The sequence below is a fragment of the Manacus candei genome, unplaced genomic scaffold (assembly GCF_025592945.1).
Source record: "Manacus candei isolate 608988 ecotype Guabito, Panama unplaced genomic scaffold, ASM2559294v1 h1tg000056l, whole genome shotgun sequence".
NCBI classification, from domain to species: domain Eukaryota; kingdom Metazoa; phylum Chordata; class Aves; order Passeriformes; family Pipridae; genus Manacus; species Manacus candei.
Window position 1 is genome coordinate 10030857 of NW_026138104.1, and position 14798 is coordinate 10045654.

Here is a 14798-nt window from a genome sequence, read left to right on the forward strand (position 1 = left end):
TTTCTTGCTGCTACTTTATATAAAGACAGTGCTGTGGGGTTTATATGTTCTTTCTTATGTAAAGTTCTTTAAGGTTTTTTTTTTCAATTATTTTATTATTCATTCTTCTTTGAAATTTTACTTTAAATCTCAGACTTTCCACTGTGTTATAAAAATTATGCTGTGATCAAAACACCAATGACACACATGAAGGTTCACTTACTGAAATAATAAAATTTTAAAAATCCACTTTCCATCAGAACTTCAATAGTCTAATAATTAATCTATCAGTAAATATGCATCCAAAGATCACAGAAGATATGGAAATATTTTAAGGGCTCAGTGTAAGATTTTCCTATTTAAGTGTGTCATGTTGTCCTTTTTTATTCCTTTTGGCAATACTGGCTTTGTAGGAAGATGCCTTTTAAAAAAAAGATACAACGAAAGAAGTGCTCAGTGCTGCAGAACTCCCAGATATAGACGCTATCACATATTTTAAAGGCTTTAGGGTCAGATCTTCACCTGTTACAGGTCAGCACGACTTCAGTGCCAGTTCATGACAGATGGGACTTCAGCTTTCATGACTTTAATGAAGTCTCTATACTGTGCAGTGGGCTACAGATTAGAAATACTCATAGTTTTGTTGATTACACAGATGTTTCCAAAATTCCTGATGTTGAAACACAGTGTGTTGTCTACAGAACAGATGTTTCCCCCTGTGCAGCCACTTTGGTGACCACTGACAAAAGGACCACTGCAAGGCTGCATGGGCATGGTTTTGCCTTCTAAAGACTCACTTGTCTGAGTCTCTAAGCCTCGTGCTTGAGGCCTGGACATAGCCTGTCTTGCACCCTGCACATGCATTTTCCCTGTGCTCACACAGTGCAGCCCTTCTGTGGGTGTGCAGGACCAGACACACCAGCCAGGACCAACAGGAGCAGGGTTCACGGTCCAGCACCTGCAGCGACCCCGTCTGTAACACCGGGACAGGCACGTAAAGCTGTGCTTACACCCAGTGACACAACTAGCGATTCTTCAGAAAGCTCCTGAATGTCTGGCTGCCAATCCTTTGATGGGAAACTATTTTTCGTTTCTAGACCAACCAGGGCTGCACTGAGGGAATGGCAGGTGCTGGAAGTGCCCAGGCCCAGAGCAGCACTGGGTGCCTCCTGCCTCCCCGATTTGCCGTGCACTGCTAGGCACCCAAACAGACCAAAACCCCAGAGTCATAGTCATCCCAGACCTCAGCTGTGGCATAAATTACTCAAATGCTGGAACAAAAATCCGGGAAAGTATCAGATCCATTACTCTGCGGGGATACCTTGTGCTATTTTACTGGGGAAAACTTTTCTTCAGTGTTCCCCAGGACTCCCTTCTGTAGGGGAGTTATTTAGCAGTAAAAACTGCTTCTTTACCGTCTCCACCTCCTATTCCAAAGCAGGTACAATGATTACTTGAGAATGTATTTATAATCCATCCAGTGTTCTGCCCCTGCCATGGGCCTTGGGACATACAGAACAGCAGGAAGACTGTCCCAGGATTACTTTTACATCATTAGGAATGGCACCGGTCCATTATTTTCCTCCTCATCCTATGTTACACTGGTTGCACCTTGGCCACTGCTGAGCTTTGGCCTTCAGCCTATGGAATGCTGGTTCAGCATGAACTCCTGCTGTTTTCCCTGTTGGGAAGCTTGAGATGATCATCTGCAATAATCCACACAGACAGTGTGGGTTAAAAACCTCGTTCATGACTATTTTGTGTCTTGTGCCCACTCCATACTGAGGTGAACCTTGCATCCTCTGCCCAGTTTTCTTTTTTGTCATGTCCAAACACAGAACACCCATGGTTGAGAAAATCCTCTGCCAGGGCTTGTACCTGCATTTCAGGGCAAAGGACTGAGTAGGATATTGTGTGTGCACCTGGGAGCACGATAGGATCACAATAAGGTCTGTTTCCCCCAGCAGCCACCTGTAGCAATTGCCTCCTTCTCAAACTATAGCCCACAATTCTCCAGCCTGCAGCTTGAAACCTCAGCAGGGAAATTTGGGTACTCGGTAGAGCTGAAACACACACCATTGTCTGCTACAGCTGCATCCCATGTCCTCCAGCAGTTCAGTGACCTGGGCTTTAAGGCTGAGTCCTGAACTTGCAGGTGAAGGAAATACATTCAAACATGTCAAAAATTGGATCAGAAATCTACATCCCAAAGAGGGAAAATGCAAGAAGCCAGATTTCCACTTCAGACTAGGCTGGACAGAGAGATGTAAGGAAGAGAATAAATCTGTACAAAGATCAGAAAAGGGACCAATATGTGAAAAGAGAGGAACAGAGCTAACCTTAGTACTGCCAAAGGAAAACTGAGATTGATCTTGCAAAGCTTGAGGCAAAAGAGTAAGGGTTTTTCAGCAGCATAAAATGCAAGGAAATAGAAATGAGACACTGAGTCCAGACTTTGCCTCAGTTTCCCACAAGGGTGATGAGCTTAATCATGAGAGAAAAACACAGATGATGGTAAAAAGAGCTGGAAATCATGGTGGAAACAAAATTCAAGGAGTTCAATGCACTTGGTTGAGAGAACTGGATGATCTCATCCCTGCGTTCTGAAAAAAACTGTCAAAAAAATGTCAAGACAGATGCTTCAGAAGGAAAACAAAGTGCTCTAGATTGAGTCTAGACTCATTAGTCTGTCTCAGCAGTATTCATGGTTTAAAACAGATTCTGAAGAAAATTGTAATTAAAGACATGAATGTGAAGGGGGAAAGTGATAAAGCACAACAGGAGTAATTTTAAGGTAACTTCTGCCAGACTGCCTTTGATAAAACATGAAATTTATTTAATAAAGAGAATATTCCAGCAAACTCTCTGGAATTCAATAGGATATTTTACTATAGGTCATATGGAAATCCTTTCTTTAAAATGGAAAAACCAGAGTCAGTTGGTAAAGTGGAAGGTGAGTAAGAAGTTGGCTTAGAGATAGGAGTGTGAAGGAAAAGGAGACAATGAGTAATCCTGCAAGAAATATGGGGCTGGAGGGAGGTTACTAGGCGAGACTCCAGAGTCTTATTATTTTGATAACAAGTCTTGTCAAAGTCATTAGAACTGTGCAGATAAATTAGCTGGTGACCTAATATTAAGGGACATCATGTAGCAGAATACCATACAAAAAAGGAAGCAAATGGCCCTCAAGGCTAGAGTAAAGGGAAGGGATGAAATCCTACAGTACCAAAAATGAGTTCATGCACATGAGAACAAAAGATCTTCATAGAGACCCAGTCCTAGCTTCAAAGTACGGAATTTGCTCAGTTATGCCAGCCTAATGCAAGAATTATCTAATTCTCATTGACTGGAGTATGAAGGAGTCTCCAAAACACTTTGCAATTATGGAACATAATTTCATGGGCAAAGCAAGAAGAGGTAACATTTGACAGCGATCCAGGGTAAATGGGTGTCCCATCAACAGCACCTTTGTAAAATCCTCCTGTGAATCACAGCCTCACATACAGGTATGAATGATATGGCCACTGGAGCTCCCTGTGCTGGCAGGTCCCCTGCTACTGGCTCCTGATTGCCCAGGTAGGACAGCCTGTCACCACTCGCTGGCTGGGCACCAGGCAGCATGGGGTCATGGGAGAACTGAGTGTCCAGACTGCAACGTCTGTGTTACCACAAGTTTCTCGACAGTCATGCTCAGGAACAGGGGGTTTGGAGCACTTTCAGTAACAACAGATGGTCAACCTCAGGGGAACGGTTTTGGAGCAGAGCACTCCCAAATCTCTCAGTAAGAAATAGCAGGAGCTATTTTTTTTCCCTAATGTGGACATGGCAACCTTCATTGCTTGGCACTTTTTTTTTGGTCAGTTTTCCTGTGCCATGGAGGGCATGAGCACAGAAGACTTTTTGCAGAGCAGTTTCTCTTAAGGCCCTGTGAAGCCTCAAGGAGAAATGTTAGCCAAAATGAAAGCAGAAGCAGACTATGAATTTGTTCCCTTACCTTATTGCTCTGCCACAACAGAGGCAAGCAATTGAATTCAAACCTAAGCAAACGTGCTTGCAAAATCAGAAATGCATTTCCCAGAGCTAGAGGCACTTTGCATAAACTGAATGGAAGCAGTCTGGATTAACTTGGCTATAGATCCAGCATCAAGACAGAATTTGGGTGTTCTCACACAATAGGCTAGAGGAAAAGGAACCTTCTTTTAGCTTGCTGAATAGCTACTGAATAGTATTTCTGATAATCTTTACAGAGCATCTCTAATGATTAAATCTGATTCCATAAGCAGAGGATAAAGATCTCTGAAGGATTGAAATGGTAAATGTTCTAAATATCAAGATGTGCAGATGGCCAGTTCTGTATGTGAATAAACTATTAAGGTATTTATAAAAAGCCAGAAAATAACCTACCCAAAAATCTCTCTAGTCAGAGAAATAAATTTAGTGTTTATCTTTCAGCTTTGAAGTAAAGAGTGTCATAGGTGTATCCAATTTCCACACATTAAGACCTCAAAATTACAGTCAAATATGACTTTGCAGACGTTACTGTTGCAATACCAGGACTTTTCTATAAAAAATGCACAGAGAGAGTTTGTCTGCGGAACAGGAATTCTGATGACATGGTGTCAGCAAGGAGCTTGGTAAAGATCCCGAACACATCTATAATACATAGGCTGAAATCATGGTTTAAATTTATTGTTCAATTACAGCTTCAGGCTCTTGGAGTTCACTAGTGCCAAGAAATATATATGACATTAAATTATGGAATATTTTGTTAAATATTTTAATATGTTTGAGTACTTGTAACATTTTATTTAAGCATGTTATTCAGAGAACAGAAAACATTGCTGTTTCCTAATTAAAGGTGTGAGTCAGCAAGACCAATAAAATGCTTACTCCAGTGTTGGAGGAAACTCTGAAGAGGGAATGAAATCCTATTAGAAAGTCCTCTCTTATCCTGGCAATGCCTGCCTGAGTGACATCTCAATGTATTTTTGCTGAGTTAAGCCTTACAAGGCCCATCCACTTATGGCACAAGATTTCATTTCACCATTAATTTATTTGATTTGTCAAGAGATTAATAGGCATGTGAGATGTTAGTTAAAATTTCAGAGCACATTGTGAGGCTCTGTCAGATAGAGGAAGGCTATTATTAGCAAGACTGTAGATGCTATTTGAAGGGTGGAAGGCCGTGAAATCTGAGGTGAGACTGGCCAGCTTATGTGGGAAAGGCCATGCAGACAATGGACAGTAGCTTCCCACTGCTTTGACCAATGATCCCTGCAACAAAACTCATCAAAAAAGAACCAGATACAGTATCTGTATCTGAGGTGTTTTACCTCTTGTGACCACACCTGAAAGGCACACTTGACCATGTAGCCCTGTACAGGCATGAGGATTAGCAGACTAAAAATTTAATCTCTCACTTAAAAGGTTAGACCTACGCCTGAAGAGCTCAGCAGCTGGAGACTTGGCCAACTATATCTAGACTGGGTGGGTATGCTCCCTGGTGCACTCATAGTCCATCATCCAGAGCACTGAAATCAAGTTTTCCTTACCTTTTCCATTCTTTGAAAACCACAGCAGACAAAGAATGCATCCAGGCATCACCCCTGGATGGTTTTGGAATTTCAACAGGTTACGTAGCTAGATGTGAGGTAGGAAGTGCCCTTGGTCCTCTAATTCAGATGAAACTCAGTGGAACAGCAATGGTAGTGCAGAGGATTATGAGAAGATTTTCACCTTGACTCTAGCTCTTGTAATTTCTGGATGGATCAATCATTAAAGGGGCTTGGATGGGCTTTTTGAAAGTTTTTGAATGATTTACGAACATCCAACTTTCTCCATTGCATTCAAGAACCATCAAAGAGGCTGCCTCTGATCTAAGCTCTGTTAAGTAGGAATGCAGTATTTAAACTGAGATACCATCTCAGCTGCAAATTTTTAATAAAATTTCTAAATGGCAACATTACTGTCATTAGTAACAAAGTAGATACAATTATTGCTAAGTGAGCAGTCAATACATATTAATAGCCTCTCATTCAAATATGCAGGAAAATTACATTAGTTCCATATAGTATCCTGCAGGGAACAATCTCTCATTGCCATGAGAGCAGATTCCTATGTTGTTCAAACCCATACAGCCAGAGGAATAATTCTGATAACTTCTCATAGGTTTGAGAGAAGAGCATGTTCAACAACCTTCTGCAAACCAAGGTTCTGATCCCTTGTGACTGAGGGATAAATCCACAATGGAGTATGGTCACTGTAATGCTCTTCATCCCACTTCTACTCCACAGCCTCACTGATACTCCCTGTCACTCTACGTTTGTCAGCTGGGTACACTTCAAAAAAGGAGATTAGGGTCAGAACCCCTTCAGGCAATGACTGCATTTGAAACCAGATTTCTAAACCTCTAAAAACCTGATAAAACCAAATGTCATGGAGCAATCTGGTTCTCAAATGCTGCACAAGTGGGTGCTGAGCCTCAGGAGGAGCTCCCATCTCTGGGCCATGCCTGGGCAGAGACTGGTGACATGAAGCTCTGAGCCAGTTGTATCTGTAGAGAGCTGCTCATTCCTATTGCCTTGTTCTAAGTGTCTCCCTCAGAAGCCAAGACCTAACCGTCCCATGCCCTCTCTAGGCTGTAAGCAGGCTAGATCTAACTCTTGCTTCTGCATCCTCTTCCTAGTCCCAACCACCTTCCTCATAGCCATCCTTCCAGGAGACTTTCTGAAGTCCAGCATCATTGCTACTGTACAAATCTCTTGGAAACAGCTGTCTGCTGAAGTTTGCCTTATCTTCAAATATTTTATGAAATCCTTATAGAAACTGTGGCTGAAATTAAACCAGATAGAAGAGTTTGGTAGGATTTGAAAAGCCCAATTCACTGGGAGTCATGACAGTCACTTGAAGCAAACCTCTCTGAAGTGGTACAGTCATCGCTCTGGATGAACATATGTTTGCCTTGTCTCTGTAGGAGTGGAGCACATTCCCCACTGACACACAGTCTCGTTGTTCTAAAGAGGGATTTTCTGAACATCAGCAGGTTGTCCAAATGCTAATCCCGAAGTTATTGAAGCAACTCTCTAAAGACTAGCATTTTTCCAATACGTGTGAGGGAGTTATTCTGAATACTGTTTTTCTCTTCATTTATCCACAAAACTTGCAAAAGATTTTCCTATTTAGGGCATGAGTCTGCACCTTTGAATTTAGTAGGAATGTTATTACTGAAATAATATAAATTAAGATTTTTTACATAGTACATAAAAAAGGACATTTACAACAGCCATAACTTATAAACATCATGTATTTTCCTTTTTAAGGGGAATGGTATAACAGTGTTGCCAAAAGAGAAATATTCCCTGTTCTCTTTCCATTTCTCTCTCATACACACATATTTATAGTGAATGTCAAGAAAATTACAGCACCATAACTGAGAGTTTAGAATTTGCCCAGAACTATAAAAATGTTGAACTGAAAAAAAGCAGAAGGAGCTTTTGACTTGCTAGCACTGACCATGAGTACCACAGTGGATGATGGACATAGAGCTTGTAGTAAGAGACTGGCAGGCTCTTTAATGAGCTATCACTCTCTGTGACTGAAAACATCCAAGATAACACATATCCCCAAAGCCATTTGGGCTGAGACATAGATCTCCTCCTCCTAGTACCAGAGCTGGATCTCTGCACATTGACAGTGGCAGTGTTAGTGCTACCAGCCATCATGTTTAACTCTTTCCCTTCTAGACAGTTCCATTAGTATAATGCCATATTTTCTATCAGTTTTATCTCACAGTTAAAGCTCCTAGTGTAATGTTTGCAGAGGACTGGCAATCCAGGATTTACTTGGAATGTGTGACTGCTGGCAGAAAAGCCAACGGTAAATGCTGTGAATAAGCAGGAAGACCCAGACATCAAGGTCTTCACTGTAAGCACGACAGCACCGCAGTCTTCATGCCATGGCTCCCACCACATCCCGTGTCTCCTCTTTGCACCATGTCTTGCTTCCATTACATCTCTGTTTCCATCTTCAAACATCAACATTGCATGGGTGTGGTGTGGTTTCAACCGCCCTTGTACTTCCTTCATTTTCAGTCAGGGAGTACCATCACATTTTTCCATAATGTATTTTCTTAAGAATTTTATTTGAGACCAACATATCATAGCTATGTGGCAGACATCAGATTCGACCTTTTCAGAATCAGCATCAGCAGAATGTGTCAGAATAAGGCAGGGAGTATCTTGGGATACTTGTGTTACTTTCCCCATATGTGTGGGAAAGGTGTGGATTCAAGACACTGTGACTCTGTAATTTACAAGCCGTTTTCAGAGTTTCAGTTTCACATGCAAAGCAATGACTCCTTTAATCCTGAATATTTTCCTATAGTCTTCCAAATGCTGATTATTATTTGGAAGTTGCAGCTGCAGTGGTAATTTTTTATGGGAAATTTTTTTCAGACAGGTGAATCTACTTACTCTTTGAGGAATACACTGAACTCACAAGGAGGATGCCACTATACTCCCCTAATGTAGAAAAACCAATAGTCTCTTCTAGAAGTGGATGTGCAGAAAGTAAAGTGACCCATAATGATTCACAATTTTCTGGGAACCCAAGACTGGGTAATCAGAATGGCCAAATATCATAAGCACAGCAGCTTTGCCAGTAGCCACCTGAGGTTAAACAACTTGCTTGAACCTCATTCAGACAATGCTGTCATGACTGTGAAGTCACCATGGCAAACTATAGATGATACTGTGTGAGTCCAAGGACATAGCTGAGTTTCATATGCTTTGTTCCTGGAAATGGCTCAAAAATATTTCTGTCCTTTATTGATCTTGTCATTATCCCAACATGAAGTTGGGAAATTACCAATGCGAGGTATTTCTCAGAAGAAATGAGAAGGGAGAGTGAGGAGCTTTCATGTTCTTTCTTAACTGAGAGGTTCAAACGCCACTGTAGATTTTCCTCTGAATTTACCGATTTTTTCCTTTGAGCTTTTTGCTGGTGGAAATATTTTCTGGGAAAAACAAGGCTCCTAAAGAGAAGTAACCACATTGCTGCAGCAGCTGAAACCTTGGAACTATCCACAAACATTTTCATAGGTTGAAGGAGTAGCCAGGCAATAAACTTTTTCAGATTGTTGCTATCTACCTTAAATCATCCAGAACAGTCCTGTGTACTCCCAGTTTTTGGCCTGAGGTGCAGGTTTCTTGGGCCTCCTGGAATAACTCCAAATCCCAACCGAGATGATGGTGCCAAGGCCTTAAGTGCTGCAGCCCTGCTTCTATCACTGTGCAGAGCTAGGAAAGAAAAGCGATCTGGGTCCTGCCAAGCAGACCACAAACGACTCGCTGAGCCCATTGTTACTTTGTTTCCCTCAAAATAGGGGTTCTCTTCTTTTCCTGACCATGTTTTTTTTACCCGTATGTGACGCGGATTTGTTTCCAAATGTGAAAGGAGACCCGGGTGGGCTCTGAAACTGCGGGGGCTGGAGACTTGTCAAGCGAAAGGAAGATCTCATGCTTCCTTTCCCAGCCTTGACAGAGCTGGCAGCTGTCCCCAGTGGCAGGTAGATCACCATCTTCCAGAGACCAGACCGCACATTCCCAGTGTCTCAGGTTAGGCCAGTTCCAGGATTCTGGCTTATCGGTGACCCAAATGATAGCAGCAGAAAAGGCTCCCTTCGGACATCACTCCTGAGCCTGTTCCTCATCATACTTTGCACTCACCACTCCTTGCAGTGCGACAGTGGTGTGGGCTCTGCCAGGCTGGAGGTAGCCAAAGGGAAGGAAAGCACTTGGGGCAGTAAAACAATGCATGTTAAAAGTTAATGCCATCAGTCAAAAACCTCAGAGATGGAACATTATCAATCTTTGAAAGTTATTATGCAGAAGCAAGCTGCTGAGTGCATAAATATTTTATAGACCTTAAACTATTGAACAGTTATTGGAGTTGGGATTTAATCTCCTTCACCCTGACTTGACAAAATAACAAAAAAGAAGATCATGGTGAGAAAACAGACTGCAGACTGGTATGATGAAATCTTGGAGTCTATCCAAAGAGCCCATTCTCCTCCCATATCGGTAATTGTGGTAATTCACTGACTTTAGTTGAATTACTTTTTATTCACACCCAAAATAAGCAGGGAAAGAATAGAGCGCAAAGCTCTTTATTAATCTTTAAAGGTTTGCAGTATTTGAACCTGATCACCTGCGATGTAAGGTCTTCTGCATGGTAAATACTCCAAATGCCCTTCAGTTGCAAATGCAGACTTCATTTTGTCACAAAACCAGAGGGATTGACTTGATATATGAGGGCCTCTATGCAGACCCTAAAGTTCTTCCCACAGATATATAGGAAAAGTCCCAGTGTTTTCCTGAAGGAGTAATTTATACTGTGACTACGACCCTTTACATCACCATAACAGCTTTATTCGCTGTGTAAATTTTAAGGAAAGTTGGGAAGCCCTCCAGTGTGGTTTTTTGAATGGTAAGATTGAGCTTCTCCCAGCTGCACAGAAAACCCTATGCGTTTTCTGAGCTGGGTAAACCAAGGATGAACCCACTAAACTGCAAACTGGTCTTTGCAAACTCTTTTCTTTCATGTCGACTGCTTTCCAGCAAGTGGGCATGGCTTGTCCTGCCCACAGAATGTCCCTGGAAAAGTCTCTCCTTCTTCCTGGGAAGGGAAGAACAAGCCCTGTCAGACTCTTTCCTGCCATCAGGAGCTCTGATTGTTCTGTGCTGTGACTGAACTCTATACGTCCTCACAGCACAGAAAATGGCCTGCCCTTAAGCACAACCTGACAAATGTCTTCTCTTTCTTTTCCCTTTTTGGTTGTTGGTTTTTGGTTTTTTTTTCCCCAAATCTCTGTGTGTGTAAGGCAGGAAGGTCTGCTTTCCTGAAGTCACTCTATAAATGAGCTGACCAGCTCTGACCCTGTGCTATGAAGGCAAACTTCTCTATTAATCTACTAGAAAAGGGTCTCATTCAGGTTAAAGGGAGGTTGATTTCTAACCCCTGTTTTCACTGAATATTTTCACAGATTTTCTAATGCAAATCTGGAACAGATTTTTGAAGTAAAGGTTAAAAACCCTTTTCTTTAAATAGAAGTGTCCCCTTCTGTTGTTTTTAAGACTTATTAGCCTTGGTCATACTTGTACCAGTGCTGACTGAAGGAACATTGGGCATGATTAGACTGTGTCTGTATGATAGCAGCATAGCTTAGACCCCATTAAATTAAATTAGACTCCCCATTAAATTAAATTAGACTCCTCTTTAATTCTTGGGCTCACCTGACAAAAAGAAAGTGAATTGCTGTTATTTACACACTGTTTTGCCTTGTAGCATCTTTCAGCTTCTCCACATGTAAGATGTACATATTTAAATACATGTATAATAAAGTAAATGAAGGTAGATTGAAGGAAACACAGAAGAGATGTAACTTTTCGTGACCTGTAAATTTGTCCTATTAGCCTCACTCCTGGCAAGGAGGGAAGCCTTAGCAGGTAGAGCAGGCCCTTCTCCATCTCTGTCCTCCCCTGCAGACCTAGCCCTATTGCCACTTCTGGGTTTCTTTGGTTTCCCTGAGGGACATGGAATGTTTTCTATATATTCCACCTCCTTTCTTTATCCTCCCTTACTCCTACCCCTATGACAAGCAAGGAATAACACTCCTTTTATTATCATTGAAAAAAAAGAAAAACTTGTAACATTTCATTCACTCATTAACAATTTTTGGTTCTTGTTTCCCTCCTGTGTATCAGTGAAGCTGGGTAAAGAAAGAGAAAATACTTCATTTTGACTTTCTGCCTACTCAATATCCCTCTCCTGTTCTTATGCAACAGCACAGCATATTATTAAGAAATATTTTCTGCATTTAAGCAACTGTTTCCAGAAGCAGTTGGTATAGAAACATTCTGTTAAACTTTAGGCTGTGTTTTATTTTTAAAGTTACTTCTTCACGATGTAAATTCTAACCCTGGAAATTTCCTTCCGATGTTTAATCAACCCTTGGGAAACGTACTTGCGGCAGCTGTTCTTTTGAAGCTGGCACACCAGATCCAGCTCTGTGTTAGATTTAAGTGTGTTTCTCACATCTCCATTCAGAATAGTCAATATTTAAAGGCTGAGTGAGATATCTTCCAGCTTTAGCAGTGCTGGGGAGAATCCAGTCAGCCTGTGCCTTCAGTTGTATACTTTCAGACTTTCAGGACTTTATAGAGCTTTAGGGGTTCAGTACTGCATCATACACTATTTGTGAATTTGCCTTCACCCTGGCAAGATAATTGCCTGGATGTTGCATTTTCTTTGATTTTTTCTCACATCCTCTCTTCCTCTACTTTACTCTTTGCTCACAGGCACTTGCTTGCTAATGTCTACATATTAGAGGGGAGCATCATATTTCCTCCATGTCCACCTTATATGTATTCAGGAATGGTTCTACATGATGTTGAAGTTCTCAAAGCCTTAACCTTGGCCTGAAAGAAATCCTGCATTACTGAAATTTAACCGTATCTGAGAACCCTGCTGAACTAATCTCGATGTCAATGATGCTGGAAGGAGCTCAATCTTCTTCAGAACAAGTCCCTGACTGTGTAGGGCATTTCTTGGAGAGGTGCTGCAGTTCTCCTTCAGGGAGCTGAAGGTACTTATTGCATCACAGGATCCTTTCTATTATAAATCCTCTAAATCACTGATTTTTTATGAGAAAATATTAATGAAATACCAAAGATACATCCAAATGCCAGTACTCTAGTCACCTTGTGTTGTGCTATGCTCTTTCATTGTAAAATAACAGTCTGATTTTATACAACACAAGGCTGATTTACTTTTTCTGCATGTAATGAAGAAAATTTTTTCACATAAAAGTGGCACTCAATAATACTAATTTCTTACTGTTCTATATACTGTCATGTCAGTGTGTCTTTATCAGCTCAGGGTGTCTTTATCTGCATGGGCCAACATTTTTGGTCCTAAATGCAGCAGTATGAGTAAAAACACTGCCAATTTCAGAGGTGCAGTGAGTAAAATGTCTCTCCTGGGACTCACCTGGAGTGGAGAGCTCAGGAAGTTTTAAGACTCTCCAGACTCCCAGTTGAGGGAGTTTCAAGACAGATGGACATAAGTAGACTACAGATGCCAGCAGAGGTTAGCTATTGTCTTAGGCTGCAGTTCTGTTCAGCTGGTGAGCTGCAAGGTACCCTGCTGATAACTACTGTCCTGCTCATGTATGGCCCTGTAGATAAGTAACGGACCTGGATCCTGTACAGACACAAAGCAGAAACAGAGTCCCCTTGTGCCCTGTCTATAGAGGAAGATAACAGCAAGGGCTAGTGAGAGCATGTCAGAGGCAACAGAGGATGTCACAGGGATGATAAAAGTGAGGGTCATGACATGCAAGGACTAAAGCCTTTTGGTGCACGGCAGGAGCTGCGAGGAGACTCTCTGCTGTCCTGCACAGTGTGGTGTGATCCCACTCTCTCCCCCTTCCCAGCCCTGGACTCAGCTCAGCATAAGATATGTCATGTATCATCTGCTCTTGTTGTGAGATAAAAAATTTAGTGAAAAAGAGTAAAATAGATACACGGCCCAAAATTCATTATAGCCAGGTTAAAGTGCCCACTGAAAAGTTTTCTATGATCACACAAGTTCGTAGAAGTTTCAGTAATGCGATTCAGGCCAAGAGGTTGGTAGGAAGGGAGAGGATTGCGGAGCAGAGGGTATAAAAAATAAGCAATCTTGCACAGATGGATAGTGCAAATGGTAAGATCTCTGTGAGTGCAATTAGTGAGACAAAAATGGATGACCTCAGAATTAAAACACAAATTAGAGCGCCGACATTTGGGAAATAAAGACCCCCATGATTAGTAGGTGGAAAATATGTAACAATTTGTCCCATGTCTTAAAAAGCAATATGTAAGTCACATGAGTGGGGTCCTTTTGGTTCAGCTTTTCTGTACTTCTGCACATACTTTAGGGCTCAGCAACTTAGAAAGTACTTAAGAAGTCTTCCTTCAGCCTTTTTTTTCCTAATGAGTCTCCAAAATATAGTTCAGTATACTTTTTCCTCAGTGCTTTGATATCAGGATATCATACACAATTTAAAAACCTGAACTAAAAAAAAAAAAGAATTTAGTAATACATACTAATCCTATGCTGCTGAGGATCTTGGCAAAATTGCTATGGAATATAAGCTTTTCAAGACTTTTAGCTTGGGCAAAGCAAGCCCATGGATGTAGCTCATGAAGACTCTCTAAAAAGCTTCACTGTCACTACAGCATGTGTTTTAAATGGCCTATAGTTCTCATTAATCTATTTTCTGGTTTCCTTCCAGGCCTCTTCATTGCTATCTCCACTTGCTGCAGAAATCGAGTACTTGTGTACGTGGGAGGCATGGTGTAGCACGGATTTATCACGGAAAAACAGAGCACTCCTTATTGGAGGCACACTGCTAATACCTATGAAAGGCTACAGGGCCTGTTGGAAGGGACTTAAATCATCCACTGGTATTTATTTCAGCTCAAAGTTATGCATGCAAAATAGCCATAAAAAGGGTAGCTCAATGAATCTTTCCTGCCCTGAACTTGCACTGCACCTCCTAGGTGACCTGCTCTGGTGCAGACACATGGCACACATGCTTTCCCATCCCTGGCTCCTCCCTCCTCCTCTACTCCCGAGGTAAGAACCACAATGGGAACCTCTTAGATGCAAACTCACTGTCAGTATCCTTTGAGATGTGAGAGCCTCTGGCGAGAACCTGGTGGTCCAGCAGTGCCCGACTGGTGCCATCCCATTCCTCGGCTCAGACTTCCCCTGCAGGG